This window comes from Glycine soja, chromosome 14 (assembly GCF_004193775.1).
Source record: "Glycine soja cultivar W05 chromosome 14, ASM419377v2, whole genome shotgun sequence".
Classification (NCBI taxonomy): Eukaryota; Viridiplantae; Streptophyta; class Magnoliopsida; order Fabales; family Fabaceae; genus Glycine; species Glycine soja.
Genome location: NC_041015.1, coordinates 26,037,106 through 26,053,603, shown reverse-complemented (window position 1 = coordinate 26,053,603; position 16,498 = coordinate 26,037,106). Strand labels below are relative to the sequence as shown.

At 36.1% G+C, this 16,498-nt stretch overlaps 1 long non-coding RNA gene across 3 annotated transcripts; it reads right to left on the bottom strand.

Moving 5' to 3' along the window:
* Positions 1-896: 896 nt before the first annotated feature.
* LOC114385068 lies at positions 897-15,759 on the bottom strand. 3 transcript variants are annotated; one of them, XR_003660835.1, is made up of 4 exons: positions 15,598-15,759; positions 13,454-15,523; positions 6,008-6,090; positions 4,737-4,904 (listed from the first exon to the last, which is right to left on the bottom strand). It is a non-coding gene; the product is annotated as an uncharacterized LOC114385068 (long non-coding RNA). The 3 variants fall into 3 exon arrangements; XR_003660834.1 differs by lacking the exons at positions 4,737-4,904; positions 6,008-6,090 and adding an exon at positions 897-1,449 and having other exon boundaries at positions 15,598-15,758; XR_003660833.1 differs by lacking the exon at positions 6,008-6,090 and having other exon boundaries at positions 15,598-15,758.
* Positions 15,760-16,498: the final 739 nt, after the last annotated feature.

Here is a 16,498-nt window from a genome sequence, read left to right as displayed (position 1 = left end):
CTCGAATAGGATTCTCTAGTTTGGGCTAAGGGTAGGTGTCTCTTAGGCTTTTAGTCACAAAGAACCCTAGGGTTAGGTGTGTTAGTCTTTTGTTTTTTTAGAAGGAACTGAGATTAATTGTGATTACTTGTAAGAACTCAAAATGCATAATGAAAATCTAATTTAAGTTGAATTAGATAACTAAAATAGCTTTTTTCTAAAAATAAATAGTGAACCAGTATAAATCTTCTTGTTCCTCTTCTCCGTAATCTTATCTCTCTCACATTTTTTTATCAATTTGCTGAGTTTAAAAATATTTATTTTGTAAAGAATTTTAACAAAAGAATATTGTATACGAGTGATTAATTAAATATTGGTTTTAAATAAAAATTTTATGATATGATATTTGAAAACGAAAAATTTTCAAAACTTTATTTTAAGTTTGATTTGATTCCAAAACCAATCCCCACACCCCCTATTGGATTGTAAATTCCATCATCTTTTTCAAAGTAAACTCTTACAAATCAAATTTACAAAACTTTTACAACTTTACTTAAATTCTTGAATTCAATAACCTTAATTAATAATGTTAATATATATTAAAAGATAAATTGCAATTTAAAGATTTTTTTATTATCTTATATCATCTTTTAAAGGGCACTGTATCCTTCTCCATATGCAGTTTTTTAATAATTAAAATCTTGCAAAAGCTATTTCTTCAAAGAGACAAACGTTGATAAATTGATATCAATAGATTTTTTGTGGGTAATTAATTTCTTGCTTAAAAAAATACATCAATTCCAGTCAATGGTAAATTTCCATCTTATGCTTATCAAGCTTTACAATGACATAGGAAAAAGTAAAATTAGTTAAACTCCCTGATTTACTAAAAACTTGATTCTTGAAAAGAAAAGCAATTGTGGTTGTGAAAGCGTTAATTAAAAGGCAAGGCAACACAGAAGCAACACCCAAATTGCTTCGGTATTTTTGCATGGAACGCAAAAATTTCTTGTTGAACATGGTTTCATCGTGTTTCCAAACACACCTAATTAGGTTAAAATTCCCGCTGATACAATGATTAATACTTAAATGAAAAATAAACATACAACTAATGCCCCAACTGTCCCATGTCCATACAAATTTACAACAAGAGACACCTATAGGAGAAAAGCAATTTACAACCTCTTCCACGTGCCTACTATGGTCGAATGATATTGTTATTTATCCATCACTAGCATATAAATATTGGTAAGACTATTCATCAAGTATGGCTCGACCAAGATTTGTGGCTAGAGCCAACCTATAGAGCTTAGTGCATCAGGGGGTAAGCAAGGTTCAATGTAGTGGGGTCGCAACTTTGCCAGAGACAACTCTTGAAGTTTGTTCAACAAAAGATTGGTCTCAGAGACACTTAGAAGAGAACATTCCTGCCAATTAAGCAGCTTCAACTGCTCCCAAAGGAAACAAATACTGCAATCATATGGGAATCAAATTGAACATGTAAAATACACTAGCGACAAATAAAACATGCTAAAAACGATGATATGGGAATCAACCATGATATGAGGTGTAAAGACATCAATGAAAAAAATAATTGAGAAAATGTATACACTGGCGACAAATAAAACATGCTTAAAACGATCGTAATGCATGTGTCTATGAGAAGGTATATGATTGTGAGACTATGGAGTGAATAAGTTGCTACGTATAATGATGTATGTTTTTAAATTGCCTTTAATTCTTATAACATCATATATGGTGAGATGTATCACACTCCCCAATCTGTTTGTGTTGTATGTGTTTGGGTTGATTGCCACACACACGTAAGGATCATCAAAGTAGTAAAGATGATGCTAGAGAACATGCTTAACTTCATGTGTTTAGATATATTTTAAGTTAGGACTTGTGTTTTAATCGTTGTGACATTGGGGCAGGGTTATATGTTTATAAAATTTCTTTATGGATTTTTGTAAATTACTTACTACTACAAAAAAAAGTATTCAACATCGGTTTTGGAGGACTTTTAACATCAAGTTAGCATCGATATTGAATTGACCGTCGTCGAAAGTGGACAACTTTCAATGACAGTTCAAAACCAATGTTGAAAACACCTTTCTACATCGACTACAACTGATGTAGAAAGTGTCTTTACAACATCGATTTTGAGTAAAATAGATCCAAACATTAAGTGCATTCTTTTAATATTTATTTTATTTCACAAAGAACTCAACCTACAAATTCAAAATAGACCTAGACACTTTCTACAAAAATATTTATTATATGCATAAAAACTAATAAGTGTACAAAACTATTAAAAATATAATTCTAAGTATAATATATATGTTTACACAAATAGTTTTGGATAAATCACAAATCTATATTGGAATTTAGGGAAGAGTTAAAATGTCAAAATGAGATTCAGTTCCATATTTGTTAGTCGCTTTATACGACTAACTTTTGTATAGAAATCATTTTCCAAAGCTTATAGAGTTCCCCAATTTATGGTCATTTTGGAGTAAATTTTGTAAATAAATCTTGTTTAATGGTTAACGTTGTCTTTAGAACATTTTCATTGGATTTAATGATGAAATTTGTGCATTTCCAGGTGAAAACGAGGCTAAGTTTTGAATTGCAAAAAGTAGCAGTTGGGCTAAGCGCATATCTATCGCTAAGTACAACGTCAGCGCAAAGGAGAATATGGCAGAGCATTAGCATCAAAGTCGCGCGCTAAGCGCAAGATCAGTGCGCTAACCGCAGTAGGTGCCTTCAGCCAGGCTAAGCGCGAGGGTGGTGTTGGATCGAGTGGCCTCAGAATAATTAAGAAGGAGGGATTGAATTAATTATTCCTAAACCTTTACTAATTAAAAATTACTCTTTTAAGGTTTTTACTAAATTGTTAAGAGAATGAGGAGTAGAAGAGAAACTTAACAGAAAGTAAAAGCGGAAATTAAATGCACAGCGGAAAGTAAAAGAGTAGGGAAGAAGGAAACAAACACACAAGAGTTTTTATACTAGTTCGGCAACAACCCGTGCCTACATCTAGTCCCCAAGTGACCTGCGGTCCTTGAGATTTCTTTCAACCTTGTAAAAATCTTTTTACAAGCAAAGATCCACAAGGGATGTACCCTCCCTTGTTCTCTTTGAACCTAGTGGATGTACCCTTCATTAGAACTGATCCACAAGAGATGTACCTTCTCTTGTTCTCAGTCAAACCCAAGTAGATGTACCCTCTACTTGTACCACAAAGGATGTACCCTCCAATGTGTTGAGACAAAGATCTCATGTTAAACCTTTGATACTTTATGAATGGGGATGCAAAAGAATTCTCAGGCGGTTAGTCCTTTGAACACTTTTGCATTAGGGAATGGGAAGAATCAAAAGAATTCTCAGACTGTGTCGTTTTGAATTCTTTGACAAGGGAGAAGGGAGACACAAAAGAAATCAGGTGGTTAGTCCTTTGTTCTTTTGGAAAAGGGAGAAGAGAGACACAAAAAGAATTCAGGCGGTTAGTCCTTGGCGAATTCTTTTTGGCAAAGGGAGAAGAGAATGAAAAGATGAATGGTACAAGTTTTCAAGGTTTAGAAAACCAGAAAACTTCAGAAAGCTTTTGGTACAAAGAAGAAGAAGAAGTTCAAAGAGATTCAAGGCTTGTAAAGGATTGTATGAATGTGTTCAAGATTATTGAAATGCAAAACAAAGTCTTGCTTTTATAGACTCTTCATGTCTAGTCAAGAACACCATTTAGAAGATTTATAACTTTTAGAAAAACTTAAAACCAATTTGAAAAAGTCAAAAACCTTTTTGAAGAGTTACATCTTTTGATTTATCAGAAACAGTCACTGGTAATCAATTACCAAATTAGTGTAATCGATTACACAAGGCTTTTAAGTGAAATGATGTGACTCTTCACATTTGAATTTGAATTTCAACGTTCAAGGGCACTGGTAATCGATTATCAAAACATTGTAATCGATTACAGTCTTTTGAAAATAATTGGAACGTTGTAAATTCAGTTTGAAAACTTTTTCAAACTCATTTTGCTACTGGTAATCGATTACAATAATATGGTAATCGATTACCAGAGAGTAAAAACTCTTTGGTAAAAGGTTTTGTCAAAAACTCATGTGCTATTCAAAGTTTTGAAAAAACTTTTTAATACTTGTCTTGATTGAGTCTTCTCTTCATTCTTGAATCTTGAGCCTTGAATCTTGTTCTTGATTCTTGAGATCTTGAACCTTGAATTTCTTGAGTCTTGAATTCTTCTTGATTCTTATCTTGAACTCTTGAATTGTTCTTCATTGATCTTTGAACTTTTTGTCATCACCTTTGCCATCATCTTTTGTTATCATCAAAACACCTTTGAATCACCTTTGATTCACCATGAAGCTTTGCTTCTACAGGTGGCGCTAAGCGAAGTGTCGTGATTTCAAAGCCTATTTAAAGCTTGTTCTGTGCAAAATTAGGGTAGAAGCTGATGATTGGCATAGATTGGCACAACAACCATAGTGCCTATTTCGAGAAAAGAGCCCTGTAACGACCCGCCTCGTCGCTACGATATCCACACTCTAACATGCAATAATTTCAATTTTTATAAAAAAAACTCCCTTAATTTTGCTTATGAAAATAGAAGTAATTTCGTCTCACATACATTCATCCAACAACACACCATTACTTAAGTGAATATACATAATTATATAGAACAGTAACTATGTACACGTCATACACATAACGAAAATTAAATTTGTTCATAAGTATAATTAAAATCCAAGTTTTACATTTTTAACCCAACAAAATACAACTTGAAAACCAACTATGGAGGAGTTGATTACAAAACACAACTTTCTCCCAAAATGATGTCAACGTCATCACGTCGGCTCGGCGACTCCTCACCAGAATTTCACTTCTTGCACCCTGCTGCTGTCATTCTGCTCCCACGAACAATGTTCGTGATCATCACAGGTATCAACCACACGATACAAAATTGCAAGGGTGAGTTCATTATAAAAAGAATCAATACCAATTCCAAATAACCACAACTAGCAAGGAACATAGGCAAACATGATGAGCATACACAACATTCATTATTCAACACTCATATCCAACAAATATTCATCATCCACATCCAACAATTACTCATCATTCATCCATGAACTCAATCAAGACTGCACAGAATGATGCATGCACCCGACTCAAACACTCAGATGCAACGTGGTACGTACCAACAACAACCAAACCTCAGAAAATAGCCTAAGCGTGTCCACACGACACTCTCACTTAGGGAACTGTGTTGAGTTCGTCGGGACCACCCGGTTGTGCACGTAACAGCCCCCCTCCCATATGTGATCAGCCTGGGAGCCCAAAGGTGTTGCCTACCAAATGACAAGTCCCCTCAGTACAAAGTACACTTGACCACAGTTATTATATTTCCTGTGTCGTATGAGCTATGATCACAACCAAGAGTAAGTGTCAAAGACCATGGACCAATTAAAGCGCCTAAGCATCCCTTCAAAAATGCTAAGATTCTCTAACCACGCTGGTTACCCACGTCTGGATCATCCGACAAGGTTAGTGCACTCTACCCCCCATGACATACAGTCCATACAACGTATGAATGTTGCCAAAGACAGACAAATATATATATATATATATATATATATATATATATATATATATATATATATATATATATATATATATATATATATATATATATATTTCATGTCTTAGATTCACAGTCACAGGTCTTCAAACAACACAAATCAAACAAACACAACAATATCAATAATTGATATATATATATATATATATATATATATATATATATATATATATATATATATATATCGCATCCCATTCGTAAAAACATAGGTTCTCCTGAAAAACCAACATGCATATCAATAACAATTTTATCGCAACCCATTAGTTAAAAACATAATTTTCTTGAAAGAAAATTCAACATGCAACAGGGACAGACAGATACCCTAACTATGATGTTAAAATGGTAAATTTTATAATAAACTCCCCTCACCTATCGTGAGCTACCCGCAGGTTCCTCGTCGCGTCACTTGGAAATTTCTTCTTCGTCCTTGCTCGTCGGTTCCACGCAAGCCTCTACCATGCCAAAAAGAATGAGACTTAATAAGGATTTCAGAAAACAAAGCTAATAACAATGCTATGGGTCAAACACCCACGTCACTACTTAAGAGCGCTGAGAGCATTCGGGTTTTACAAAGGGATATCATTTGGAAATTCTCACCACGCCAATGTGATCGGGGTTCAGTGTAGGTTACAAAAATAACATGCATTTCATGAAAGGATAACTTTTACAAAGTCTCTTTGCTCTAGGGTTTTTTAGAGAAAACGTAAAACATGCAATGGTAGTTCCAAAGTCAGAAAAGATGTAAAGACAAGCTGAAACTAACAAGGAGCAAGCATAGAACCATGATTACCTCGAAGGAAAATGAAAGGTCAAATTAGGGTTTCGTTCTCTACCAAAATCGCAAGCCAAGTTGGAAGATTTCGCTTCGGTTGAAGGGTTCCTCTCGGTGTGGGTCTCAACAGAGAACAATGGCGGTTTTTGGTGGCTAATGGTGGTCGTGGGTGATGGAGAAAGAGCTTGGAACGTTGGAAATGGTTTTGGATGAAAGAAAGAAGAAGAAATGGCGTTTTTCCTAAGCTACACGAAAGCAAAGGCTGAAACGCTCAAATGAGAAATGCTCTCGGGAACAGAAGCTTCGCACACACTCCAGACATCTTCTCAAAGATCCCAACGGTCAGATTGTGGACAAGTGTCTTGTGAAGCTGTAGACCAAATTTCGAGACGATCCAACGGTTAACGAAGGCTGGGCAGCATTTTTACCGAGGCAACTTCATGTGACTTCCTTGAGAAGCTTCATTAAGAGGCTTTCTCAAGAAGCTTCCTTGTAACTTCTTTGAGAAGTTTTCTCAAAAGGCTTCTTTGAGAAGCTAGATCCTTATCTGCCCACACCCCTCTATTAACTAAATTAACCTCCTTGAAAATAATTACGGATAAAAATAACACACAAATATAATCAAACATCAAGCATAATTACTAAATATATATAGAGATATATATATATATATCAGGGTGTTACAACTCTCCCACCCTTTTAGAAATTTCGTCCTCAAAATTTACCTTATTCAAACAAGGATGGATGAGCTTCTCGCATCTGACTTTCTAATTCCCACGTGGCATCTTCTCTTGATGCACCTCCCCAGATCACCTTGACCAACGGAATCTCTTTCCCTCTTAGGTGTTTTATTCGCCTATCCTCGATCCTCAAAGGCAATGTTTCATATGTCAAATTCTCCTTCACTTGTACATCATCCCATTAGATTACATGGGATGGATCATGAATATACTTACGTAGTTGAGACACATGAAAGACATTGTGAAGATTAGAAAGAGACGGGGTAATGCAATTTGGTATGCCACAGGGCCAACTCTCTTAAGAATTTGGAAAGGACCAATAAAGCGAGGTGTGAGTTTTCGGGATTTCAATGCTCGACCAACCCCAGTCCACGGAGTGACTCTCAAGAATACATGATCACCAACCTCGAATATCAGATCTTTCCTCCTCTTATCATGATAACTTTTCTGCCTACTCTGAGCAGTCCTTATCCTTTCCTGGATTAACTTAACTTTCTCAATAGTTTGCTGTACCACTTCTGGTCCTAAGGTAAGGCTTTCTCCGGGCTCTGACCAATGTAACATCCTTATATATATATTATATATATATATATATATATATATATATATATATATATATATATATATGTTTGATGTTTGATTATATTTGTTGTGTTGTTTTTATCCATAATTATTTTTAAAGAGGTTAATTTAGTTAATAAAGGGGTGTGGGTAGATAAGGATCTAGCTTCTCAAAGAAGCCACAAGGAAGCTTCTTGAGGAAGCCTCTTAATGAAGCTTCTCAAGGAAGCTACATGAGCTGTCTCGGTACAAATGCTTCCCAGCCTTTGTTAACCGTTGGATCTTCTCAAAATTTAGTCTACATCTTCACAAGACACTTGTCCACGATCTGACCGTTGGGATCTTCGAGAAGATGTCTGGAGTGTGCGCGACATTTCCGTGTCCGAGACCATTTCTCACTTGAACGTTTTCAGCCTTTGCTTTCGTGTAGCTTAGGAAAAACACCATTTTTTCTTCTTTCTTTCTTCCAAAGCCATTTCTAACGTCCCAAGCACTTTCTCCATCACCCACAGCCACCATTAGCCACCACAAACTGCTATTGTTCTCCGTTGCAACCCCACACTGAGAGGAACCCTTCAACCAAAGCGAAATCTTTCAACTTGGCTCGCGATTTCGATAGAGGACGAAACCCTAGTCTGACCTTTCGTTTTCCTTCGAGGTAACCATGGTTCTACGCTTGTTTATTGTTAGTTTCAGCTTGTCTTTGTATCTTTTCTGACTTTGGAACCATCATTGCATGTTTTACATTTCCTTTGAAAAATCCTAGAGAAAGAGACTTTGTAAACGTTATCTTTTCATGAAATGCATGTTATTTTTGTAACCTACAATGAACCCCGATCACATTGGCGTGGTCGGAATTTCCAGATGATATCCCTTTGTAAAACCTGAAATGCTCTCAGTTCTTTCACGAAGTAACGTGGGTGTTTGACCCAGAGCATTGGTGTTAGTTTTATTTTCTGAAATCCATATTAAGTCTCCTTCGTTTTGGCATCGTAGAGGCTTGCGTGGAATCGACGAGCAAGGACGAAAAGGAATCTTCAAGTGACGCGAAAAGGAACCCGCGGGGTAGCTCACGATAAGTGAGGGGAGTTTATTATAAAACTTATCGTTTTAACACAATAGTTAGGGTCATGGAATGCCTGTGTGTGTGTGTGTGTGTGGTTGTTGTTGTTAATAACATCATTGAGACGAGATGATATTTATGTTGAAAATGACATGGAAATGGAATGTTGATTGATGTTGGAAATGCATTGGCATATGCATGTTGTGTATGTTCGTGGGAGGCACTGTGCACTGACCTTCCAGGGTCTTTGGCACTAGCTTTTGGCTACGCTCATACATTGGATGTTGTGTACGATCGTGGGGGGCAATATGCACTGACCTTCCAGGGTCTTTGGTACTAGCTTTTGGTCACGATCATACGTTGTATGGAGTGTATGTCATGGGGGGTAGAGTGCACTGACTTTAGCGGATGACCCAGACGTGGGTAACTAGCGTGGTTAAAGAATCTAAGCATTTCTGAGGGGATGCTTAGGCGCTTTAATTGGTCCATGGTCTTTGGCACTTACTTTTGGCCGTGATCATAGCTCATACGACACAAGAAATAGAGTAACTGTGACCAAGTGTACTTTGTACTAGGAGGCTAGTCACCTGGTAGGGAACACCTTTTGGCTCCCAGGCTGATCACCTATGGGAGGGTGGATGTTACGTGCACACCCGGGTGGTCTCGACAAACTCAGCACAATTTCCTAAGTGAGAGTGTTGTGTGAACACGCTTAGACTATTTCTTGAGACTTGGTAGTTGTTGGTACGTACCACATTGCATCTGAGTGTTGAGTCAGGTGCATGCATCATTCTGTGCAGTCTTGATTGGGTCTTGTTGGACCTTGTGGCCTCAATAACTTAAGAGTGATAGGCTTAGAATGCAGAAGAAGCAACAATCAATTTGATAGTGTTCTTTAAACATAAAATACAAGATTGATTGCAACAAAATAAATGAGATAAGGGAAGAGAGAATGCAAACATAGTTTTATACTGGTTCAGCCACTTCCCGTGCCTACGTCCAATACTCAAACAACCCACTTGAGATTTCCACTATTTTTGTAAAATCTTTTACAACTTCTGAAACACACAGGGACAACTCATCCCTTGTGTTCAGGAATCCTTACAACTCAAGAGACCCTCAGTCCCTTAATCAATTTCATTGAGTAAGAAGAATGGAAGAAGAATTCTCTCTTCAAGAAAAGAATATTACAATGAAGATCCATGGATGAACTCTTAATGGATTTGCAAGTGTTTGTCCAAGAGTTCTTGAGAGAGAATTTGACAATAAAGTTCTCTTGAAATCTCTCTCATTTTCTTTTGAGAGGATAAGACATTCTGGACCAGCAAAACTCTCTCCAAAATTCGTGCCTAAGTCACCTATTTATAGGCCTTTAATAACCATTTACAAATCTAATTAAAAGATGTGACTGTTGACAGATTTTTTGAAAACTCTTCACTGGTAATCGATTACAATGTTTGTAGAATCGATTACACAGTTATAATTTGAAGGGTCATGACTTTTGAATTTGAATTTCAGGAGTTTCGTTGCTGGTAATCGATTACAAATATATGGTAATCGATTACATGTTGAAAATTCAAATTCAAAATCTTTTTCAACAGCTATTTCTCAACTCTGTCTTCTGGTAATCGATTACACTTCCTGGTAATCGATTACCAGAGTCTTGCATGTCTTGAAAGCACTTTGTTTTAAGGCAAGACTTTGGTCTTTAGTGAATCTTGAAACAAGATTTTGTTTGTTGAAGCAATCTTGAATTATTCTTAAAGCAAATGCTTATCATTTGAAGCAGCCTTGTTAGATTCTTCTTTGACTTCATCAAAATCATGTATACATACATTCATAGGTCCAGGGATGGATGATGAGTAATTGTTGGATGTGGATGACGAATATTTGTTGGATATGAGTGTTGAATAATGATTGTTGTGTATGCTCATCATGTTTGCCTATGTTCCTTGAATTTGTTTTTCTGATGTCTGCTATACCATGAATTTCAATGCTGAGTCATGGATTATTAGATTGGTCACCTGTATAATTTGTGAAGGGCAATGGAATGATATGACAAGCAATCAGAAAATGCAAATGATGGAAAGTGGGTGTTAATGTCTTGAGGCATCAACTCTCAAGAGTAACTGAGTAGGAATTTGTGATGGTTGTAATTGTTGTGTGGTTCTTTGTTTGTGTGTATTCCTTCCAAGTCTAACTCCCTGGTGTGTATAGGGAGTGATGACTGGACGGAATGATCGTGCGATAGTGGATGCCCTTCAAGCCTTAGCTCAGGATATAGGGAATCCGAATAGAGAAGCTGGTGGAGCTGTTGGGTACCAGGGGTTGGATCGCTTCCAACGAAACAACCCTCCTTCTTTCAATGGAGGATACAACCCTGATGGTGCTCAGAATTGGATAAGGGAAATTGAGAAAATTTTCCGAGTTATGGCATGTCCGAAGGGGCAAAAGGTTGCTTTTGGTGCATATACTCTAGTGGAAGAAGCTAAGTATTGGTGGGAGAATACTCGCCAATGCCTAGAGGCTGAAGGTCAAGATGTGACCTGGAACATTTTCAAGAGAGTGTTTTTGGATAAATACTTTTTCGAGGATGTTAGGAACAAGAAAGAGATGGAGTTCTTGGAGCTTAAGCAAGGAAGTATGACTGGCTGAATATGCAGCCAAGTTTGAGGAGCTGGTGAGATACTTTCCCCATTATCAAGGGAGAGATGGTGAGAGTTCCAAGTGTGTAAAGTTTCTGAATGACTTACGACTTGAAGTGAAGCAAGCTGTGAATTATTAAGGTGTTTGTCAGTTCCCACTTTTAGAAATACTTTCCCGAGGATGTTAGGAACAAGAAAGAGACGAAGTTCTTGGAGCTTAAGCAAGGAAGTATGACTGTGGCTGAATATGCAACCAAGTTTGAGGAGCTGGTGAGATACTTTCCCCATTATCAAGGGAGAGATGGTGAGAGTTCCAAGTGTGTAAAGTTTCTGAATGGCTTACGACCTAAAGTGAAGCAAGCTATGAATTATCAAGGTGTTCGTCAGTTCCCACTTTTAGAAATACTTTCCCGAGGATGTTAGGAACAAGAAAGAGACAGAGTTCTTGGAGCTTAAGCAAGGAAGTATGACTGTGGCTGAATATGCAGCCAAGTTTGAGGAGCTGGTGTGATACTTTCCCCATTATCAAGGGAGAGATGGTGAGAGTTCTAAGTGTGTAAAGTTTCTTAATGGCTTATGACCTGAAGTGAAGCAAGCTGTGAATTACCAAGGTGTTCGTCAGTTCCCACTTTTGGTTAACATGTGTCGGATTTGGGATAAAGACTCCCGAGACAGGGCGGCCCATTATAGGAGTACATGCCCAATGAGGAACAAAAAAAATGGGCCTCAACATCGGGGAAAACCATATTCGACTCCTCCTAAGCAATATGGTAACCGCCATGACAATCAGAGAACTGCTGCTAGGGGATTTGCAGGCGGTAGTGGTAGCAAACCCAATACTTTCTCCACTCATATCATTTGTTACAGATGTGGTAAACCAGGGCACATCTCCTCCAAATGTCCCGATATAGGCATAGCATGTTTTAATTGTGGACAAAAGGGACACACTCAAAGAGATTGTACACAACCCAAGAAAGAGCAAAATGGTGGAGGCCCGAGTGACCAAACTAGACACCCAAAGGCCACGGGAAGAGTCTTTACCCTTAATGGTGCTAAAGTTTCAAAATCCAAAGATCTAATCCAAGGTAGATGTTTCATAAATGGGATTCATTTGCTTGTGTTGTTTGATTTCGGTGCAACCCATTCCTTTATATCCTATTTGTGTGTAGAAAAACTTAAGCTTTATGTGTCTTCTTTAAATAAAGATCTAGTAGTAGAAACCCCTACTAGTGGTTCTGTGTTAACTTCTAATGTGTGTTTGAATTGTTCTATGGAGATTTCTGGTACAACATTCTTAATTGATTTGATTTGTTTGCCTTTGAGTCAGTTTGATGTTATTCTTGGTATGGACTGGTTATCTTCCAACCATGTCTTGTTGAACTATTTTGATAAAAGTGTGGTGTTTGATGATTCTAGAGTGAGTAAGGATATGATGTTTATCTCTGTCAACCAAGTTGTGACATCTTTAAAGGAAGATACTCAAGTATACATGATCTTGTCTAGCCTGGAAATAGAGACAAAGGTTTTTATGTGTGACCTCCCTGTTGTCAGAGAGTTTCCTGAAGTGTTTTCTGAGGCTATATCCGGTCTGCCACCTGAGAGAGAGATAGAGTTTTCCATAGAAAATGCAGGGCACACACTTATGACACAATTTGTTTGGCTTGGCTTCCATGTTATTTTGAGGATTTCATTATGATAAGACGGTGGCATAAGCTTTATACTACCAACAAACTATATTATGTTTAAAAAACATTTGGAATCCTTTTTTGAAATGTAAAATAAAGTTACAACAATCAAGTAAGTTTTAAATTGACTACAAATTAAATTCAGACTAAATTTTCATGGTTAATCATATCTGGAGAGCGAAGCAGTTACATTACTTTAATTTGGAGCAGTTAAGCTTATTAGTATTAGAGAACACTATAAGGTAAGGCGGAGTAACTCAACTACTTACAAAATAATTAATAATAATAACAATAATAGCAACAAAGAAAAGAATCAAGAGTAATTCAGCATACATCCCAAAGTCCATACCAGTCCATTGGATCCCTCTCTGGTGCATCATTGGCTGACATCAACTCATATGCTACAAGCTCAAACATCATGTTATCAAATGTTCAATACACGACCCAACAACCTATGCAGCAAGAGAGCAAGTGTCTGCACCTTTAGAATAGGGTGGACATAGAAATCAAATGGAATTACACTTTTGGCACTAGCATTTTGATAGGGAATGAAAATATCTAAATATTATTTATCCAACAAAAAGAGGAAAGTCCTGTAGTAATAGAAAGATGGAAAAAAACAAAACTAACAGATTGCAATAAGCAATCTCTACCGAGGCAAAATGACCACCAACTTTACCCAAAATTCTCCTCCTCCTCTCACAACCCCCTAGAAAAACATTCAACATTTTCCCTCGAGTGTCATTTCCATTGACACACTGCAAGATGTCTATCTATTCTATTATGATTAGAGTCCACTTAGTCAATTTGGGCACACTAAATATTTTTCATTGCTTCCTCCCTCACATCCCTTCTCTACCCCTTATTTCTTTTAAATAGACTATAGCTTCAGTGCCTAACACTTTTCATAATTATGAATTTTTTCATTAATATTAAATCTATGCCTTGAAGAAAGAAAACCAACAAAGCAAAACTCCTAATCACGAGAATTTTAACAAGGAATTGCATAACATTGCAGAGAAACTAACTAGAAGTCAATTTACTAACATTTGACTATTAGCAGCTTAACGCTATAAATTGTAAGCGGTTGGTTTACAATCTATTTATTGAGGTACTACAGAAAAATAATAGCAAAGAAAAATACCAAGCCAAGTAGTCAACATATGATTTACAATGGTTGGTTTGATGTAGTTGGCATAAAAATCATCCACTGAGTTACAATAAAGAAAAAGCCCCAATAAAATCTCATTAATATATAATTTATTAAGAATGGCAATTAGTATATAGTATTTTTTTTTGCTCAGCAATTAGTATATAGTATAACCATATGGTAGGTGACATATAACAACTTGTTATTTTCTAATGGGAGAGTAGAAATCATGTTTTTCCATTTGTAGGTGAAAGATAGCAACACCTTAATGAATTCTATAGAACTATGTTTAAGCTTGAACCATAATTTGATGTTGTAAGTTATTTATTTGGTTAACCATACCTCTTGCTCCATTTGGTTCTTCCCATTTAGACATTCGAGTGCCATCAAATGCTGATGTTATATGAAATTTAATAAAACAGGGACAACTTTATGGATGCTATAAGGCATACGTATGGTAAACACATAAAATAGCCAGCTATAAACAAACTCACAATTCAAAAGGCAACTCCTTTGAACTTGCAATTGCTGAACCAGAATGTATTCTATTTAACTTTAAAAGTGGCAACTGAAACATATATTTCCCATAGATTTCACACTTGTTAAGATTGCAAATCATGTCATCCAGAGCATCTAACGCAACAAGCAATGCTAAAGAAGTTACTACAGGGTCACCAACCAAACAAATTTCAACTTTCCCATCTGTATTCACCTTTATCTCTAGCGAAAGAGCACAAAGTAACTCATCAAAAGATGGCAATAGTTTTTGAAATTTTGGGTTCTCTAGAACTGAATCAATGGAGGTCCTTCTTGTTTAGCAACACATACCTTGTTATAAAAGATGGCAATAGTTTTTGCTTTAACCTTTAACACTTTGAATATTTAGCAACACATACCTTGTTATAAAATTTGAGGAGTCAGAACCCAGGACTCTGAAATAAAGCTAAGAAGTGCTTTTGCAACATTGTCATCTTCTAGCAGTATGGTTTCCATCTACAACAAAAACGGGTTTCATATCTCAAATCTGAGTGTCACAACACATACCTTTAATGTCTTCACTACGACCTTCATGCACCGCACCTTCAGCGCATCACACCCCTGTGAGTGCATCTTCACACCAAAACGGGTTTCATATCTCAAATTTGAATAGAGTTTGAGAGATCTCAGATCTCAAATCTCATTTTGCACTTCTTATATCTTTAAACAGATTAAAACCCCTCAAATCTCAGATCCCATTTTGCATTTCTCATGAGAAGGAAGCAAAAGACCCTGCAGGGATCCAATTGAAGCTCTAACTCCGAGTTCAAGCCTGAAATAATCACAAGCAAAAAGGGAAAGCATACTTGTCACACAAGGTGCCATCACGGAGAGGGGAACGACAGAGTGGCAAACGCAGCAACAAAGTTCACAATAGCGAGAGTTTTAGAGTGAGGGTACGAGAGCTTTGGGCAATAGAAATTGACATAAAATTAGGTATTAGAAACAAAACATTAAAAAAAAAACACCGATGTTAGAGGGATAAATATAGCATTGGCAATATTGGTTCTTAACCAACCAAAATCGATTATTTTATAAGCGAGGTTTACGATAACATCTTATTTACAAAAATGTCGTCGTATTTTTTTAAAATTAGTTTTTTTAAAATTGATGTTAAACAAAAGATGAATCCATATTTTCTAATAGTGAATTTCCTTTATTCTTGTATGGCCTTTGGAGTGCCAACCTCTATGTTTATGTTTACTTAATTCAATGCATAAATGTTGAAGAGATTTAAGATGCGGACCGTTTACTTGCAAAAAATTTTAAAAGTCAATATATTTTTATGTATGTTTTTACTTGTTTTCTTGCAATAATAATTAAATAAACTTTTAAGGTAAAGGGTGTCATAACATGGGATACTAACTAGATGGATTTGTGATAAATAGAAAGAGCATTTGAATAAATGAGTTAGATATGATATATATATATATATATATATATATATATATATATATATATATATATAAAATGAGTACTCATAAATGAAAAAAAGAAGCATAAGTGAGTTAATTTATTCATTTTAGTTTCATTTACGGTGATAAGAGTTTTTTTTTTTAAAAAAATGTTCTACATCCACCGTGGTTAATAATATAGTTGTTAAATATAATGATTACTGATTTTTTTGAATGATAATATAATCATTATAATGATTATTAAATACAAATATTATTCACAATGAATATAAAAACAAAAAATAAATATTAG